General features: G+C 45.2%; 1 protein-coding gene across 14 annotated transcripts in view; it reads left to right on the forward strand.

Annotated features, from left to right (window-relative positions):
* Window positions 1-20,019, forward strand: part of LOC110498435 (type II inositol 3,4-bisphosphate 4-phosphatase) — a 243,404-nt gene that overhangs the window by 81,903 nt on the left and 141,482 nt on the right. Inside the window, exon 1 of one of the 14 annotated variants that reach the window (XM_036933678.1) lies at window positions 13,165-13,309. The exons of 9 other annotated variants lie outside the window; for them this stretch is intronic. The gene's annotated coding sequence lies outside the window, so the exon portion shown is untranslated. 4 more of the 14 variants (XM_036933680.1, XM_036933679.1, XM_036933676.1 and 1 more) reach the window with 4 other exon arrangements.

The following is a 20,019-nucleotide window of genomic DNA, read 5'->3' on the forward strand; positions in this document are numbered from 1 at the left end:
CGCCCGTAAATAATCGTCACTTATGCTGCATTTCATTTCACTTCACACCGTAGCCCGGACGGAAACTGAGAAAGATAGCTTTTGATGGATGGCACAATTCCATTTCTACTGTGTTGTATTTACCCTCCCCAAACTGAGAGAAACTGAAATGTTCACCTCACTTTTTCAAAATCCATCACAGGAACACACACAAAGACACAGCAACACACACCATGTCCCATATCCCATCATCGGGATTTGTTATTAATTCCTCCATGTTCTTCAGTGTGTTGACTTGATGTACTCCCTCCTCTCGGGCCTTGCTGCAGTACGATTCCTTTGTAGTGGTCGTTCTCATTAACTCTGAGGGAGAATCCATAGAGGGGAAGGGGGAAATGTAGCCTACTTCCTTGTTCCTCTGTGACGATATGGTCAGGCTTGGGTTGAAGTTACGCCGCTATGTTTTAGACCTGTGTAGACTGGTTTTGGTGCTGATGATGGCAGTTTTAGACTGTGATGCAAGCGCTATAAGCTGTTTAGAGAGAGAGAGAGAGAGAGGGATGCTCGTCATTGAGTGATATTGAAAAAACTGTATAACTTTACATGAATCTGGCGTCTATCCAAAACTGAATGGAATGGGCTCTTTATAAGTTAGATAAATGTGACATGGCAATGAAATGTCCCTTCGCTATCAGAGGCCAGATGTGGATAGACAGCCTTTCAAACCTGAATGGATAAACTCTTTACAAGTTAGATAAGTTTGACATGGCAATGAAATGAAGTGTCCCTGCCTTTGCGTCTTCGCCATAGCAACCGAATACAAGATGTGAAAAGAGACGACGTGCCTTCAAGCTTTTCAAAGTTCTCTTCAACGTCTGCCTTTTTCCATTAAAAAGAAAATCCCGCTAACTTTATACCACGGCTGTAAAAGTGTTGAAGGCAGTCAGACGAGCACAGTTGACAATTGAGGAGAAGTAAAATAGCCTCCATCCGGGAGAGTGGAAAGTTAAAACTCGCTAATGCGTTTTCATTGAAGCCAAAGCCTCGTCTGCCGTGTCAAGCTAACAATACGCTTGCCATGTTAGAGGGAAATATCGCATTTGAGTGGCGTCAGAGAAAATACTCCAGAATGTCAACTAAAGTGTGAAGTCCATGTCTAGTCGAGTCTTTCCAGACTTCATTTGTCACGTCTCAATATAGTCTTGGTGCATCTATCTCTGGGTTGTTTGTTAAAGACAGTGAAATACGGATTGCCTAATTGCATCACCCTCCTGTCCATAAAACAACTTCAAACTCCATTTCTTGGACCTCAATCCAGCCTTGACATGTCTGTATCTTCATCTTGTTTGTTATAGGAAGTACACGATAATTGCATCACCCTCCAGTCTGCTGTGTACACAGTAATAAAACAACTCACTCTTTGCGTGAATATTTAGTTGGAAATTAAGTGTTGGTTTTATTTGGTGGGTGTGTGGGCAGTCGGATGGGAAAATGCTGTTAGAATAGTGCCACGGCTATTAAAACCAGTGGAGTAAATCTAAACAGGGGGCAGTAATTAAAATATGCTGAGTGAATACAGATGTCTGTCGGAGCTGCCACAAGGAGATGTGCTTCCCCCTCCGGTCCAATGCTAATGCAATCAGTGTCCAAGCTGATCATGTACATAAAGGAGTGGTTGGTCTTTATCTGGGTGACAAGAGTTTCTGATTAGAGTAGAGTAGACGTAGAGTAGACGTAGAGTAAAGGATAGTGTAGAGAATAGTGTGGAGGAGAATCAAATAGAGAATGGACCCTGTAGTAGCCTGTAGTATGTAGAGCAGGGTTCTCCAACCATGTTCCTGGAGTGACATCCTCCTGTAGGTTTGAACTCCAACCCTGTTCCTGGAGAGACACCCTCCTGTAGGTTTTTGATCCAACCCCAGTTGTAGCTAACCTGATTCAGTTTATCAACCAGGTAATTATTAGAATCAGGTGCGCTAGATTAAGGTTGGAGCAAAAACCTACAGGATGGCGCACCGGGAACAGTTTTGGAGACATAGCCGCAGGAAGTAGGGGTGCTGAGGGTGCTGTAGCATACCCTGAAAAATTTGAATGAAAAAAATGATATAAACATATATATTATTTTCTTCCACAAAAGTTGTGCACTAAGCCTTTACCCCCACCAGCACCCCAAAACATCTTCCCATGGCTTGGTTGAAGACTGGAGAACCCTGATGTAGAGGGTACGGTACTGTAGGGTGCAGCACAACATGACAGACCTCACATAACTAATTTATACATCATGACTTATACAACAGGCTTTAACAGGGAATTATGTTATCCTCTCCTCCTTGTCCCTGTGGGTATTCTGTCTGTCTGTCTCCTCATCTCTGTGGGGATACTGTCACCCTGTTCTGTCTGTCTGTCTGTCTCCTCATCTCTGTGGGGATACTGTCTGCCTGTTCTGTCTGTCTGTCTGTCTGTCTGTCTGTCTGTCTGTCTGTCTGTCTGTCTGTCTGTCTCCTCATCTCTGTGGGGATACTGTCTGCCTGTTCTGTCTGTCTGTCTCCTCATCTCTGTGGGGATACTGTCTGCCTGTTCTGTCTGTCTGTCTGTCTGTCTCCTCATCTCTGTGGGGATACTGTCTGCCTGTTCTGTCTGTCTGTCTGTCTCCTCATCTCTGTGGGGATACTATCTGCCTGTTCTGTCTTTCTGTCTGTCTCCTCATCTCTGTGGGGATACTGTCTGCCTGTTCTGTCTGTCTGTCTGTCTCCTCATCTCTGTGGGGATACTGTCTGCCTGTTCTGTCTGTCTGTCTGTCTGTCTGTCTGTCTGTCTGTCTGTCTGTCTGTCTGTCTGTCTGTCTCCTCATCTCTGTGGGGATACTGTCTGTCTGTCTGTCTGTCTCCTCATCTCTGTGGGGATACTGTCTGCCTGTTCTGTCTGTCTGTCTGTCTCCTCATCTCTGTGGGGATACTGTCTGCCTGTTCTGTCTGTCTGTCTGTCTGTCTCCTCATCTCTGTGGGGATACTGTCTGCCTGTTCTGTCTGTCTGCCTGTTCTGTCTGTCTGTCTGTCTGTCTGTCTGTCTGTCTGTCTGTCTGTCTGTCTGTCTGTCTGTCTGTCTCCTCATCTCTGTGGGGATACTGTCTGTCTGTCTGTCTGTCTGTCTGTCTGTCTGTCTGTCTGTCTGTCTGTCTGTCTGTCTCCTCATCTCTGTGGGGATACTGTCTGCCTGTTCTGTCTGTCTGTCTCCTCATCTCTGTGGGGATACTGTCTGCCTGTTCTGTCTGTCTGTCTGTCTCCTCATCTCTGTGGGGATACTGTCTGCCTGTTCTGTCTGTCTGTCTGTCTGTCTGTCTGTCTGTCTGTCTGTCTGTCTGTCTGTCTGTCTCCTCATCTCTGTGGGGATACTGTCTGCCTGTTCTGTCTGTCTGTCTGTCTCCTCATCTCTGTGGGGATACTGTCTGCCTGTTCTGTCTGTCTGTCTGTCTGTCTGTCTGTCTGTCTGTCTGTCTCCTCATCTCTGTGGGGATACTGTCTGCCTGTTCTGTCTGTCTGTCTGTCTCCTCATCTCTGTGGGGATACTGTCTGCCTGTTCTGTCTGTCTGTCTGTCTGTCTCCTCATCTCTGTGGGGATACTGTCTGCCTGTTCTGTCTGTCTGCCTGTTCTGTCTGTCTGTCTGTCTGTCTGTCTGTCTGTCTGTCTGTCTGTCTGTCTGTCTGTCTGTCTGTCTGTCTGTCTGTCTGTCTCCTCATCTCTGTGGGGATACTGTCTGTCTGTCTGTCTGTCTGTCTGTCTGTCTGTCTGTCTGTCTGTCTGTCTGTCTGTCTCCTCATCTCTGTGGGGATACTGTCTGCCTGTTCTGTCTGTCTGTCTCCTCATCTCTGTGGGGATACTGTCTGCCTGTTCTGTCTGTCTGTCTGTCTCCTCATCTCTGTGGGGATACTGTCTGCCTGTTCTGTCTGTCTGTCTGTCTGTCTGTCTGTCTGTCTGTCTGTCTGTCTCCTCATCTCTGTGGGGATACTGTCTGCCTGTTCTGTCTGTCTGTCTGTCTCCTCATCTCTGTGGGGATACTGTCTGCCTGTTCTGTCTGTCTGTCTGTCTGTCTGTCTGTCTGTCTGTCTGTCTGTCTGTCTGTCTGTCTGTCTCCTCATCTCTGTGGGGATACTGTCTGTCTGTCTGTCTGTCTGTCTGTCTGTCTGTCTGTCTGTCTGTCTGTCTGTCTGTCTGTCTGTCTGTCTGTCTGTCTGTCTGTCTGTCTCCTCATCTCTGTGGGGATACTGTCTGCCTGTTCTGTCTGTCTGCCTGTTCTGTCTGTCTCCTCATCTCTGTGGGGATACTGTCTGCCTGTTCTGTCTGTCTGTCTCCTCATCTCTGTGGGGATACTGTCTGCCTGTTCTGTCTGTCTGTCTCCTCATCTCTGTGGGGATACTGTCTGTCTGTCTGTCTGTCTGTCTGTCTGTCTGTCTGTCTGTCTGTCTGTCTGTCTGTCTGTCTGTCTGTCTGTCTGTCTGTCTGTCTGTCTGTCTCCTCATCTCTGTGGGGATACTGTCTGCCTGTTCTGTCTGTCTGTCTGTCTCCTCATCTCTGTGGGGATACTGTCTGCCTGTTCTGTCTGTCTGTCTGTCTCCTCATCTCTGTGGGAATACTGTCTGCCTGTTCTGTCTTTCTGTCTCTCCTCTTTGTCGCTGTGGGGTTACTCTCTATCTGTCCCTCTGTCTGTCTGCCTGGCTGGCTGGCTGGCAGCATGTGTCTAGGGGAGGCATGGCAGAGTCAGAGTGTTGTTGAGTATTAATGTGAGAGAGAGAGACCAGACCACTCATCACTGAGAGCGACTCTAAACCCCACACCCCATCATCCCCACACCCCGTCAAAAACCTCTCCCAGCTAAACCTCTCCCAATCTCCTCAAGATGGGATTTGTCTAGATCAATTTCATAATTCATTTTTCATTTGGAAATGTAATTATATTATCTCTCACCATCCCTCCACATCCTCCCATTCTTCCGTCATATCCCTGATTGTTACAGCCGTCACCTGCAGTAGCAGATTATCAGCCAAATGAATTACCGGGTCACAGGTGAATTAAACGGTTGGCTGACTCCAATCATTCCCTGGGAAAAGTAGCTTAGCTTAAGTTAGTTTTTTAAGGAAGGAGAGTCTTGCAGAAAATCAGCTTTCCCTTTCTGCCTGATTCCCGCCTTTTCTGTGAGGTAATGGCTTCCTTTTGAGAGACACGGGATGGAAAGTGCTGATGCAGGTTAGCCGCGTGTGACGACGGCTATTTTCTGTGGTTAACCAAGCTCCTGATGAGCTTGCCGTGTGTGTGTGTGTGTGTGTGTGTGTGAGAACATGAGCATGCTCGGGTGAGTGTGTGTACCTGCTTCTGTGTAGTGTGTGTGCCTGTTTGCATGCAATAGAGACACATTGCTTGTAGAACAGCGGTTTATGGAAGCACACAGACACAGTCTGCGAGGTGTTTTTGAAAGACTAAAGCAAACCGTCCATGAAGCGATGGCGGCCATTTTCCCCCTTCCCTTTCATTAGAAACCTCACATACGATATTTCCCACATGGACAACCACAGCCGAGTTTGTAGCTGGGTCATTTCACAAAATGACTCCCTTCTGCGTCTCTTTGATATTTTATGTAGAAATTGTCCACCAATATTTGCGTTTTAAAAGCCTGTTATATTAAATGAAGTGCACTTTAATTTACAGTAGACCACATGGAAAATTCCATACATTTTAAGTTCCCATGTCCCTAAATATCCCTCTGTCCCCTTTAACCCACTTAACCCCAGCATTTTTCCAAGTCCTTGTAGCCTTGTTCTTATCTGCAGGCAAATGGCAGGTTTAATAGTGCAATAACTTTTGTATTTTCCAGTCCGTTCTCTCTTTTTTTCTTTCTTTTTCCCCCCCCTTTTTTCAAAGAAAGACTTGAAAGCGAATGAGAGCAATAGACTAGGATAGTGGCCTCCTTGTAGCTTTGTTGTCGGGTCGATGTTAGTCTCTCTGCACCCTCCTTGACTTCTGGGAGGTTTTAACCCAGTTAACCCAAAAATTTCTCCCAAGTTTTCACCATCATTGTAAAGCCCTAGTTATTTCATTGCTCTGACAAAGTCATTTCAAATTTGTCACATGCGCCGAATACAACAGGTGTAATGAGAGTGAAATGCTTACTTACAAGACCTTAACCAACAATGCAGTTAAAAAAATACCTCAAAAGAAAAGCAAATAAAAGTAACAAATAATTATAGCGCAGCAGTAAAATAACAATAGCGAGGCTATATACAGATGGTACCGGTACAGAGTCAGTATGCGGGGGCACCACTTAGTCGAGGTAATTGAGGTAATATGTACATGTAGGTAGAGTTATTAAAGTGACTATGCATAGATAATAATAGAGAGTAGCAGGAGTGTAAAAGGGGGGCATTTCATCTGATTCATTTTCAGAAGAAAAAATGACTTCTCCCTCATGTTAAGGTTAACCCTTGTTACGTGAACTGAACTCTCATAATATGGTGAAAATATTCCTTTGAAAATATTTTTTTCAAAAGATACCTTGGGTGTGTAATCGTAAATCGTAATCAAATCGTAAAGCAGGTGAGAGCTGGTTCTACTCCCTTTGGCTGTTTTGTGGTGGAAAACTGAGTGGACGTGCATAACACATCAACACTTATACCCATAGACAGGTTAAAACCATTTTTATCAATTCTTAAAAATGGACTTTCGTGGAAGATCTGTTGATGTGCCGTTGAGCAGGGCGTTGACCCTGGTTGCTCCTGTGTGTTGCTCTAGATGGGAGTCTGTCAGATGACTTAATGCAATGTACATGTTGAGCGGCTTCACTGCATGTGGATTGTATGTTTTTAATATTCAGTAAAAATACAAAATTGTAATAAAATAGTGTCTTTGGAAAGTGTTCAGACCCCTTGACTTTTCCCACATTTTGTTACGTTACAGCCTTATTCTAAAATGTATTAAACCAATAAAAATCCTCACTAATCTACACACAATACTCCATAATGACAAAGTGAAAACATGTTTTTAGAATTTTTTGCAAATGTAGCAAACCCTTTGCTATGAGACTCTAAACTGAGCTCAGGTGCATCCTGTTTCCATTGGTCATCTTTGAGATGTTTCTACAGCTTGATTGGAATCCACCTGTGGTAAATTCAATTGGTTGGACATGATTTGGAAAGGCACTAACCTGTCTATATAAGGTCCCACAGTTGACAGTGCATGTCAGAGCAAAAACCAAGCCATTAGGTCGAAGGAATTGTCCGTAATGCTCCGAGACAGGATTGTGTCAAGGCATAGATCTGGGGAAGGTTACCAAAACATTTCTGCAGCATTGAAGGTGTCCTCCATCACTTTTAATTGGAAGAAGTTTGGAACCACCAAGGTTCTTCCTAGAGCTGGCCGACTGGCCAATCTAACCAATTGGGGGAGAAGTTCTTGGTCAGGTAGGTGAACAAGAACCCGATGGTCACTCTGACAGGGCTCTAGAGTTTCTGTGGAGATGGGAGAACCTTCTAGAAGGACAACCATCTCTGTAGCACTCCAGTAGAGTGGCCAGAAAGAAGCCACTCCTTAGTAAAAGGCACATTAATCAATATTGAACTCTTTGGCCTGAATGCCAAGGATCACGTCTGGAGGTAACCTGGCACCATCCCTACGGTGGTGGCAGCATCATGCTGTGGGGATGTTTTTCAGCGGCAGGGACTGGGAGACTGGTCAGGATTGAGGGAAAGATGAACTGAGCAAAGTACAGAGAGATCCTTGATGAAATCCTGCTCCAGAGCACTCAGGACCTCAGACTGGGGTAAAGGTTAACCATCCAACAGGAAAATGACCCTAAGCACACAGCCAAGACAACGCAGGAGTGACTTCGGGACCAGTCTCTGAATGTCCTTGAGTGGCCCAGCCAGAGTCCAAACTTGAACCTGATCGAACATCTCTGGAGAGACCTGAAAATAGCTGTGCAGCAACGCTCGCCATCCAACCTGACAGAACTTAAGAGGATCGACAGAGAAGAATAGAGAAACTCCCCAAATAAAGGTGTGCCAACCTATTAAGCGTCATACACAAGAAGTCTCAAGGCTGAATCGCTGCCAAAGGTTATTCAACAACAGAACAAAGGTTCTGTAAAGGATCGATCCCGCTCCAGAGTACAGGCCTCTGTGTAACGCTCATTCCTTTGACGATTAACACGAATCCGACCATCACCCCTGGTGAGACAAAACCGTGCCTCGTCAGTGAAGAGCACTTTTTTGCCAGTCCTGTCTGGTTCAGCAATGGTGGGTTTGTGCCCATTGGTGATGTTGTTGCCGGTGATATCTGATGAGGACCTGCCTTACAACAGACCTACAAGCCCTCAGTCCAGCCTCTCTCAGCCTATTGCGGACAGTCTGAGCACTGATGGAGGGGTGGTGCGTTCCTGGTGTAACTCGGGCAGTTGTTGCCATCCTGTACCTGTTCTGCAGGTGTGATGTTAAGATGTACCAATCCTGTGCAGGTGTTGTTACACGTGGTCTGTCACTGTGAGGATGATCAGCTGTCCGTCCTGTATCCCTGTAGCGCTTTCTTAGGCGTCTCACAGTACGGACATTGCAATTTATTGCCCTGGCCACATCTGCAGTCCTCATGCCTCCTTGCAGCATGCCTAAAGCACGTTCACGCAGATGAGCAGGGATCCTGGGCATCTTTATTTTGGTGTTTTTCAGAGTCAGTAGAATGGCCTCTTTTTAGTGTCCTAGGTTTTCATAACTGTGACCTTAAATGCCTACCGTCTTTAAGCTCTTAGTGTCTTAACGACCGTTCCACGGATGCATGTTCATTAATTGTTTATAGTTCATTTAAGTTTAAGCATGGGGAAACTGTGTTTAAACCCTTTACAATGAAGATCTGTGAAGTTATTTGGATTTTTACAAATTATTTTTGAAAGACAGGGTCCTGAAAAAGGGACGTTTCTTTTTTTGCTGAGTTTATTTAATCAAGTTTAGAATAAGGCAGTAATGTTAAAGTAAAGTTAAGGGGTCTGAATATTTCCTAATTCACTGTGTGTATGTATGACAGCTAGTGGTCAGACTGTTTGGTCAGTAAGATAATACTAGATTTGGGGGATGGTGGTCAGGTCAGGGGGACACAGAGGCTGGTCTATGATATGGTCTTCCTCTGTCTCCTACATTATTTTTCACTAATTATTAGGTGACCATGATGGTTTGAGGGCCAGATTGGGAATTTAACCAGGACACCGGGGTTAACACCCCTACTCTTACAATAAGTGCCATGGGATCTTTAATGACCTCAGAGTCAGTTTAACATCCCATCCCCAATCACTGCCCTGGGGCAGTGTCCCCAATCACTGCCCTGGGGCATTGGAATATTTTTTAGACAAGAGGAAGGAGTGCCTCCTACTGGCCCTCCAACACCACTTCCAGCAGCATCTGGTCTCCCATCCAGGGACTGACCAGGACCAACCCTGCTTAGCTTCAGAAGCAAGCCAGCAGTGGAGATGGGAAAACATGTTTTTTATTAATGTGCTCTTCATGACAGAATGTTTAAATTAGGTGAAATAATAAATTACATTTCATGGGAGGACCCAGCTAAGTTCAACGACAAGTGAATGGAGTTTAATAGCGGAATAACTTTTCTCTATTCCAGCCCATTCTCTCATTTATCTCTTCCCTTTTCATCCTTTCTTTTAAAGAGGGATTTGAGAACGATAGCGTAGGGGAGTGGAGTCCTTGTAGCTTTGTTGTCGGTTGATATTTGAGCATATTGAATTATGTGTTAATCAGAAGTCTGCTGACATCATTTCCTCCTGCCGGGGTCTCTGGGGGATGGGAGGCCATTAAACATCTCAAAGCGTCATTTTCCCCTCAGGAAGTACAAGTGTATTTGTTTTGATCTTATCTTTGCATTTCTGAAGAGCTCTCTACTAATGCACTATTCATGAGACGACGACGACAACAACAAACAGGTTCCATTTTCTGGGAATGTATTCATGTTTTATCTCCTTACCCACCAAGGACGAATTCTACTTCCACATAAGTAGCATATTTAGTTCAAAAGAGCCTCTTGTTCGTTGTTAACATTGACTGGCAAATACGCCGTTTAGGCAACCGATCCGAGACAACAGAGCTAACAACAATAGCTAGCGGCTATGCGTCCTACCCGCTCTCCCCTGTATTCTCCTGTTTACAAAGTCAAGGTAGAGCGCGATGTCTCCATTTGCCATGCTGCACAGAGTACCATTACAATACCTCATGGGAACATAACAGAATGGATGTGTTAGGAAGTCAAACTCCCACACAATGAGAGTGCGTTGCTGGAGACATTTCGCCTGGTTACTGTGTGCCTACAGCCTAGCTGGGTGAGCACACGCAGGCACACAGATACAGAGGCTGCAATTAGACAGGCAGGCCAATTCTGTTTCATTTTCACTGATTTGTCTTTTGACCAATCGGATCAGCTCTTTAAAAAATCTGATTTGAAGTAGACCTGATGTGATTGCTCAAAAGACCAATTAGTGGAGAAAAAAATATCAGAATTGGACTGCCTGTGTAAACACAGCTAGACACACACACACACCCACTTGTGTTAAACCCCTAGAGATCAACTGCGTGTTCTGATGTGATGGTCTGCAGTCTAATGTACTAAAGGCCGCCCTCACAGTGACCACAGTAATGATGCTATTAATTGCTAGCTCTGAGCTACTCTGCGCACACACACACACACACACACACCGCTCTCAAGGCCAATCCGCAGTTACACACACACACTGTTAAAATCCCCGTAACACACACTCAGTCAGATCACAGGCATCGCTTCAAACACACACATTGCTCAAATACCCCCTCCCCGGGCCCCACCTACACACACCCATTACATACTGCCCCTAACGTCCCAAATCACACAATGGAGACATAACAACCTGTATATTTTCTTGTTTGAGCCCTGGGCCTCAAACCACAGGTTGTCCTATAGCTAGGCACAGTAATAGGTCAATCAATGTTCCTGCTACAGCAGCAAAATAATCCTGCAGCAACAGGAAATGTGAAATATTATGTGTATTATAATTAATGGAGATTTTTGGAAGGGGTTGATGTTTTGTTAGGGAAAATAATCACGTCTGAAGCCTTTTTATAACCACAAATACACCTCAAGTTCTCCTGCGACAGGGTGATCAAATACACTACTGGTTCTCCTGCGACAGGGTGATCAAATACACTACTGGTTCTCCTGCGACAGGGTGATCAAATACACTACTGGTTCTCCTGCGACAGGGTGATCAAATACACTACTGGTTCTCCTGCGACAGGGTGATCAAATACACTACTGGTTCTCCTGCGACAGGGTGATCAAATACACTACTGGTTCTCCTGCGACAGGGTGATCAAATACAATACTGGTTCTCCTGCGACAGGGTGATCAAATACAATACTGGTTCTCCTGCGACAGGGTGATCAAATACATTACTGGTTCTCCTGCGACAGGGTGATCAAATACACTACTGGTTCTCCTGCGACAGGGTGATCAAATACACTACTGGTTCTCCTGCGACAGGGTGATCAAATACACTACTGGTTCTCCTGCGACAGGGTGATCAAATACACTACTGGTTCTCCTGTGACAGGGTGATCAAATACACTACTGGTTCTCCTGCGACAGGGTGATCAAATACACTACTAGTTCTCCTGTGACAGGGTGATCAAATACACTACAAGTTCTCCTGTGACAGGGTGATCAAATACACTACAGGTTCTCCTGCTACAGGGTGATCAAATTAAGATGCATCTGTAGGTCCTCTTCAACATCGTATAGTGCTTCGACAGGTCGCGTGTGTGTGTGCGTGCGTGCAAGTTTGTGTTCATCACTCGAGGCCTATGTTTGTGAGTTGATCCGATCATTTCAGACTGCGGTGAATCAGGCTATGGTTTCAGTTTTGTGAAAGACCATTCTGCACCGTCACTCATCTAGCCACGGGTTTCCACCTCGGCGACGGCGGTGAAAAAGCTTTCCAGAATAGAGCTTCTGCATCAGTTTAAACTATATTTGACTGGCCAGTTTAGCCGTGTGAGAGGAAGGCTTCTCTGTGAGAGGAAGACGTCTACACAATGTGCTCAAACTGATAATGAAATGGCGAGTATCACTTCTCATGACGTCTCCTCTCGACAGAACACACACACACACACAGTATTAGAGAAAAAGGAAGTTGTGCAACCGCTGAGAAGGCTGGAGACTTGATAACAGTGTGATAAGGGCTCTTCTCACTTTCTCTCACCATTAACGTCTGGGGCTGTGTACTGTAACACTTGTGAAACTAAAGCGTGCCATCCACCGATAGTGACAGAGAAGACAGTATTCAGCCGCACTTGTTTCAGTACTGGTGAAGTGTACAGTAGAATAGAGGATTTAGTATGGGAGTCCAAGTATGGGAGTTAGTGCTTTGGAATTGAATGGGGGAGTCAATGCATTGGAATTGAATGAAGGTCTGTGTAGTGAAGACTACGGACCTGTGTTAGCTGGGAGGCTTTACTGACTGTGAGGGGAAAAAGGGCCTTTGCTTTTATCACCTCCTCTACAGTGGGATTAGCCATTAAACTTTATGGACTAGACCGGCCAGGGGGGACGTCTAGAGGTGCTTTCCCCCCCACACAGAGCACCTAAGGCGGGCTGCGGTTACCAAGAGCTCAGCCTGTTTCTCACGTTTCAACCCCCTGGAGCTCTACTAGTAAGACAGGAAGTGATTTGGACTGAAGTACGGTCTACTGGCAACTTTACTGGCAACTCTACTGTGCTTCCAGCTCACCTGAAAGGTGTAAGGGAATCTGGGATACGCACAGTCTGCTTGGTGTGACTCTGTAAGTTGCACAAGTTAGCCTGCGACCCTACATGTTTGTCTGAGAGGTCAAGACAGGAGCCACATGAACATGGCCCGTGCTTACTGCCCTTGTTTCCATGGTAGAAGAAGGACTGAGGTAAGAGAAGATTGGAGGGATGGGTGACAGCATGGGAGGATAGGTGTCTTGGTTCAGGGCATGTGTGGACAGGCTGTGGAATGTGTGTGTGTCTATTGCTCTGTGCGTACTGTACATGCACGAGCACAGTTGTAATCTGTCTGGACAGATCCCTTCCGTTCCTACAGCTCCCCTGACTTATTGTGAAAATGTAGCCTGTAGCTCAGTTTCACTTGCTACAACAGTCATTCTGTATTATTGACCTCGGTGTGCTTCAGCAGCTAGCCTCTCTGTCTCCTATACCTCCAGCACTATGGATCTACTCCCTAACTGCCATTGAAGGGATCCTAAAAAAGGAGCGTCATTAATCACCATATACGCCGGTTGGTTATTTATTTTCCGCAGTGTTCCTAGAGGTAACTTTAGAGGTAACTTTCTTTCTTTGGCTGGCTGGCTGGCGTTCACATTGTTCCTGTTCCTGGCACACTGTAGACTGATGTCCTTTTCTGACTCCTTCAGGAACTGGAGCCTCGGAACAAAAGCATATTCCACCTGGTGCCAAGATTCTCCATTGTGTTGTGTTTGGTTACGACAGATGATATGAGTCTCTTGTGCATTGAGGAGAGTGATGGACCCATAGAAAATCATAGGCTATCTGCTTCTCTCTGTCGTTGATGGTTAGTTAGTTAAACATGATGCTTTTGCCTTTTTAGATGTTTTTCTGTACACTCGGCTCCTAAACACAAGCTGTCAGGTAATCAACACCCAGGATGCATTGGTAATAACACAACATCATGACATTTGATTGGTTAATGTTTAATGCATTGCTGTAATAGACGCAGAATGGGGATAATATATGGGTGTGTGGTCATAGTGGCTTTTCTGGCTTTAAAGATGTGTTTCTGAAGATGGCTGTGGTCTAAGCATGGGCTTTAAAGATGTGTAAAAAATCCCTGTCTTAGGCCAGTTAGGATCACTACTTTATTTTAAGAATGTGAAATGTCAGAATAATAGTAGAGAGAATGATTTATTTCAGCTTTTATTTCTTTCATCACATTCCCAGTGGGTCAGAAGTTTACATACACTCAATTAGTATTTGGTAGCATTGCCTTTAAATTGTTTAACTTGGGTCAAATTTTTCGGGTAGCCTTCCACAATCTTCCCACAATAAGTAGGGTGAATTTTGGCCCATTCCTCCTGACAGAGCTGGTGTAACTGAGTCAGGTTTGTAGGCCTCCTTGCTCGCACACACTTTGTCAGTTCTGCCCACAAATGTTCTATAGTATTGAGGTCAGGGCTTTGTGATGGCCACTCCAATAGCTTGACTTTGTTGTCCTTATGCCATTTTGCCACAACTTTGGAAGTATGCTTGGGGTCATTGTCCATTTGGAAGACACATTTGCGACCAAGCTTTAACTTTCTGACTGATGTCTTGAGATGTTACTTCAATATATCCATATAATTTTCTTTCATCATCTTTACAAGGTCCTTTGCTGTTGTTCTTAGACATTTGCAATTTATCGCACCAAAGTATGTTCATCTCCAGGAGACAGAATGCGTCTCCTTCCTGAGCGGTATGACAGCTGCGCGGTCCCATGGTGTTTATACTTGCGTACTATTGTTTGTACAGATGAACATGGTACCTTCAGGCATTTGGAAATTGCTCCCAAGGATGAACCAGACTTGTGGAGGTTACAATTTATTTTCTGAGGTCTTGGCTGATTTCTTTTGATTTTCCCATGATGTCAAGCAAAGAGGCACTGAGTTTGAAGGTAGACCTTGAAATACATCCACAAGTACACCTCCAATTGACTCAAATGTCAACTGTATTTGCATCTCTCTCTGTGAATGTTGTCTTTCTTGGTTGCTGTCACTGACACAGTAACTCACATCTTCAGTTACTTTGTGATTGGCAGAGGTTTGATCAGCTAGCATTTTGAAACTAGACTGTTTTTCTTTCTAATTTGAAGGAATTCTTATTTAATCGTTTGAAGGCAGACTGCTCAGTGGGAGTCTGGGAGTAAAGATAGTCTACACTATTATTAGCAGCCTGTTTATCCCATGTAACGGACAATAACTCATGTTAAAAATGAACGGCTTCATTCTTTCTCTTTTTCTAAATCAGACACACTATGAATTCATAGATCAACTGTGCTTGTACGTGATGGCAGTCTCAATGGAATTATTATAAATTGTATTCCATGTTGTAGCTGCGGCCCTTGATAGGCTTCAGAATTGGGTTTTCATAACCGATACAGATATGAATAAAAAAAATGGATAGGTAAGTATGTGGTAAAAAGAAAATGATAACTGATTGTTGGGTCAGAACTCAAACAGCCTGACACTGCAGAAACAGACACCGTACGCTACTGAGAACGAAGACTGTTAATGCTATGATGTCATTCACGCTCCGCTGTAGCACTGTAACCGTGGCGATGGGGACGGTAGAGGGGCTGGGAAGGGGGAGCTTAGTCTGATGGCTGACCTGTTATATGGGATCAAAGGGGAAGGGAGGACAAGCCGTGCTAAGAGGGAGGGAAACGATGGGCTCGCTCAAGCTTGACACCTCTCCTCCAGGGTGTGTGTGTGTGTGTGTGTGTGTACACAGGAGAAAAAAATGTGTGAACAGTACCAGTTTATGTACAGTATGAAGGTGTTTACGTGTGAGCAAGTGTGTGTATGTTTTTAATCACAGTGATTTCAGCTGATATTCAACGCAGTCCATTGAGTTCCTGTAAAAGGCTCTATAAAACCAGTGAGATCAGTATACAGTCCATACAAGTTTCCCTCTTTGTGGTTTCAGGGTGACCTTTCTATGACCCAATATTGGAGCTGTCTATTTTAAAAGCTGCTCTAGTTGACTCATTTGGCCAGCATAGGGGTGTGTTTGTGTGTGTTGTCTGTCTATGATATGTGTACCTGTGAGTGTTGATAAGCTGTGTGTGTGGTTTTCTTTCTGCTGGTATTACTGTTTCCCATGGTAACATGGCACATAAAACCTGTTTAATCCACACCAGGCCTGAGCTCAGATCAGTCAACAGACTCAAGCCCGCTGTCCTTGAGCTCAGTGTGGATGTATGTTGTTGCCAAACATGTATGCGTTGGGGTGTTTGTGAGTCTCTCTCTAGGTTTCTTTCCATCTGTCTACAGTGTAATTGTGTCTGCCTGTGTGTGACTCTGAGTGTGTCTGTGCAGTTCAGCTCTGTCTGCCTGTGATGTTGGGTGTGTCTGTGCAGCTCTGTCTGTTGGGTGTGTCTGTGCAGCTCTGTCTGTTGGGTGTGTCTGTGCAGCTCTGTCTGTTGGGTGTGTCTGTGCAGCTCTGTCTGTTGGGTGTGTCTGTGCAGCTCTGTCTGTTGGGTGTGTCTGTGCAGCTCTGTCTGTTGGGTGTGTCTGTGCAGCTCTGTCTGTTGGGTGTGTCTGTGCAGCTCTGTCTGTTGGGTGTGTCTGTGCAGCTCTGTCTGATGGGTGTGTCTGTGCAGCTCTGTCTGTTGGGTGTGTCTGTGCAGCTCTGTCTGATGGGTGTGTCTGTGCAGCTCTGTCTGTTGGGTGTGTCTGTGCAGCTCTGTCTGATGGGTGTGTCTGTGCAGCTCTGTCTGCCTGTGATGTTTGTTGCGCTTGTGAAAGTGTTTTTGTGTATTTTCTGGGTGAGTCTTGCATTAGTCATAAGTGATGTCAACAGAAGCGTTGTGTCATTCGTATGGATGTTGTTTCAGAACGTGAATGTGAGAGCTTGTGCCTATGCACCACTCTTGGCTATACCCCTTGCCATGTTACCAGGGTCTCGTTAATTCCAGCAGCCACAATGTTTAGCTGATGTTTAGGCCGAGGTATGTCTAGTTTTTTTGTGCTCTAGGGCAAAGGTGTCTAGATGGAATTTGTATTTGTGGTCCTGAGAACCTTGTTTATGTCATACTGAGATTTACTGTCAGGGCCCAGGTCTGTCAGGGCCCAGGTCTGTCAGGGCCCAGGTCTGTCAGGGCCCAGGTCTGTCAGGGCCCAGGTCTGTCAGGGCCCAGGTCTTTCAGAATCTGTGCAGAAGATCTAGGAGCTGCTCCAGGCCCTCCTTGGTTGGGGACAGAAGCACTAGATTATCAGCAAACAGTAGATATTTGACTTCAGAATGAAGTAGGGTGAGGCCGGGTGTTGCAGACTGTTCTAGTGCCCTCGCCAATTCTTTGATATATATGTTGAAGAGGGTGGGGCTTAAGCTGCAACCCAACGGCCCTGAGGAAAGAAATGTGTGTGTTTTTTGCCAATTTTAACAGCACACTTGTTGTTTGTGTACATGGATTTTATAATGTCGTATGTTTTTTTTCCCCACACCACTTTTTATGTATTTGTGTAGCAGACCCTCATGCCAAATTGAGTCAAAAGTTTTTTTTTTTTTAAATCAACAAAGCATGAGAAGACTTTGCCTTTGTTTTGGTTTGTTTGTTTGTCAATTAGGGGTCTGTTATTTGGTAAAAAGCCAATTTGACATTTGCTCAGTACATTGTTTTTGCTGAGGAAATGTACAAGTCTGCTGTTAATGATAATGCAGAGGATTTTCCCAAGGTTGCTGTTGACGCATATCCCATGGGAGTTATTTTGGGGATTGGAGTGATCAGCCCTTGGTTCCAAATATTGGGGAAGATGCCAGAGCTGAGGAAGATATTAAAGAGTTTACATATAGCCAATTGGAATTTGTGGTCTGTGTATTTGATCATTTCATTTAAGATACCATCAACACCACAGGCCTTTTAGGGTTGGAGGGTTTGTATTTTGTCCTGTAACTCATTCAAGGTTATTGGAGAATCCAATGGGTTCTGGTAGTATTTAATAGTTGATTCTAGGATTTGTATTTGATCATGTACAGTATATATTTTTGCAGTTTGTTAAAGAGCCAAAAATATTGGGGAAGTGGTTTATCCATACATCTCTGTTTTGGATAGATAACTCTTTGTGTTGTTTGTTTAGAGTTTTCCAATTTTCCCAGAAGTGATTAGATTCTATGGATTCTTTAATTACATTGAGCTTATTTCTGACGAGCTGTTCCTTCTTTTTCTATAGTGTATTTCTGTTTTAGTGATTCACCATAGTGAAGCTGTAGGCTCAGGTTTTCTGGGTCTCTGTTTTTGGTTGGATAGGTTTGCATTCTTCATCAAACCGCTTGTCAATGTTGTTAATTTTCTTAGGTTGTCTGCTTGAACTTTTTTGATTGGATAGGGAAGCTGAGAGGTCAAATATACTGTTTAGCTTTTCTACTATGAGGTTTACACCTTCACTATTACAGTGAAACATTTTGTCCAGGAAATTGTCGAAGGGGTCGAATTAATTTTTTGGTAGATTTCCATACTACTCTCTATAGCATTTCTTAATATTATTCAGCTCCTTTGGATTTGATGCCTCATGATTGAGCAAAGCTCTGTTCAAGTAGAGTGTGATTTTGCTGTGATCTGATAGGGGTGTCAGTGGACTGATTGTGATTCTCTCTCTCTCTCTCTCCCCTTGCCTTTGCCCCCTCTCTCTCTCTCTCTCTCTCTCTCGTTCCTCTCTCTCTCTCGTTCCTCTCTCTCGTTCCCCCTCTCTCTCTCTCTCGTTCCCCTCTCTTTCCTCTCTCTCTCACTGACTGTTTTGCTTTCCTCCTCTCTTCTACAACGTCAGACTCTCAATCTCTCTCTCTCGTTCCTCTCTCTCTCTCGTCCCCCCCCTCTCTCGTCCCCCCCCCCCTCTCTTTCTCTCTCTCTCGTTCCCCTCTCCTCTCTCTCTTTCCTCTCTCTCTCTCACTATGACTGTTTTGCTTTCTTCCTCTCTTCCACACCATCAAACTCTCAGAATCTCTCTCTCCTCTCTTGCATGCTCTCATTTTCTCTCCAGTTGCCTCTCTCTCTTCCTCCTCCCCCTCTCCCTCCCTCCTTCCTTCTCGCTGGTCGCTCTCCAGCCGCCAAGCAGCAGCGCACAGCAGCAGCGGTTGCGGCAGTCGCTCTCTTTCCTTTCAGTCTGTCCTCAGACAGTTTTCGCTTCCGCCGTGTGTGTGTGTGTGTACCTGCTGGTATGCACCAGAGGGGAGCGGGGAAAGGGGCGCGGATATAACGTTACGCGGACTACAGGAGACTACGGAGGATATGAAGGGAGGATACTCTGGAGAACAGTGAGTAGAAGGACTACTCAACCCTCTCTGTAGCCTAGCTCTGTCTCTGTCTGGGGAAGACTGGCCACAATACTGGGGGAATGTAAGTGGCTTCCTCCTCTTCGCTTTACTGCGTGTGGGTGTGTGCGTGTGTGCGTGCGTGCGTGTGTGCGTGCGTGCGTGTGTGTGTGGTCAGAAGCATGTCAGAGAGTTAGTATAGTTTTAGATTACATTTGTGCCTGCTTGATGGTGTGTGTGTGTAGCCTTTGTGCAGTTTACAATACATGTGTTGTATGATTATGACTAATCCCTGCAGTAATGGAGAGTACCGGAGGACAACTATCCACCCACAACACACATACATCTGTATACCAAATGCATACAGGACCCACAACACACAGTTATTCTCCCATTTGGTAATGCTCTGTCACCCCCAGTATAGGAGGTTCAGTAGAACTAGGGTATTGGAGGAAGACCATTTAGCTCAGCTGTAATAGAGGGGATGCTCTGGCCTTCAGCACTCCAAACACTACTTTGACCTGCCCATGTTTATGTTGTGTTGTGTGCTAGACAAACTGTTTGCAATGCTACTTTCTGTTGACGAAGGAGTGGGTGTGATTTGTGGGTGTGATTTGTGGGTGTGATTTGTGGGTGTGGTTTGTGGGTGTGATTTGTGGGTGTGATTTGTGGGTGTGATTTGTGGGTGTGATTTGTGGGTGTGATCGGTGGGCGTGATCGGTGGGCGTGACTGTGTGTTTGCTGCCGGGGGGGCAGAGTGTGTGATGCAGTTTTTATAGAAGTGGGGGGGTTGTTTTGCAAGTGTGTTGGTCTATTTTTTATAGGAGAGTGTGTGTGCGAGCGTGTGCATGTTCTTGTGTGTTGTTAGCAAGATTGGTGTGTGATGGGTGATCTGCCGTGTTCCTTTTCAAAAGACAGCAAAGGAGAGCATAGGTAAAGTTTCTTTCTACCCCTGAACATGAGTGG

The sequence above is a fragment of the Oncorhynchus mykiss genome, chromosome 10 (assembly GCF_013265735.2).
Source record: "Oncorhynchus mykiss isolate Arlee chromosome 10, USDA_OmykA_1.1, whole genome shotgun sequence".
NCBI lineage: Eukaryota > Metazoa > Chordata > Actinopteri > Salmoniformes > Salmonidae > Oncorhynchus > Oncorhynchus mykiss.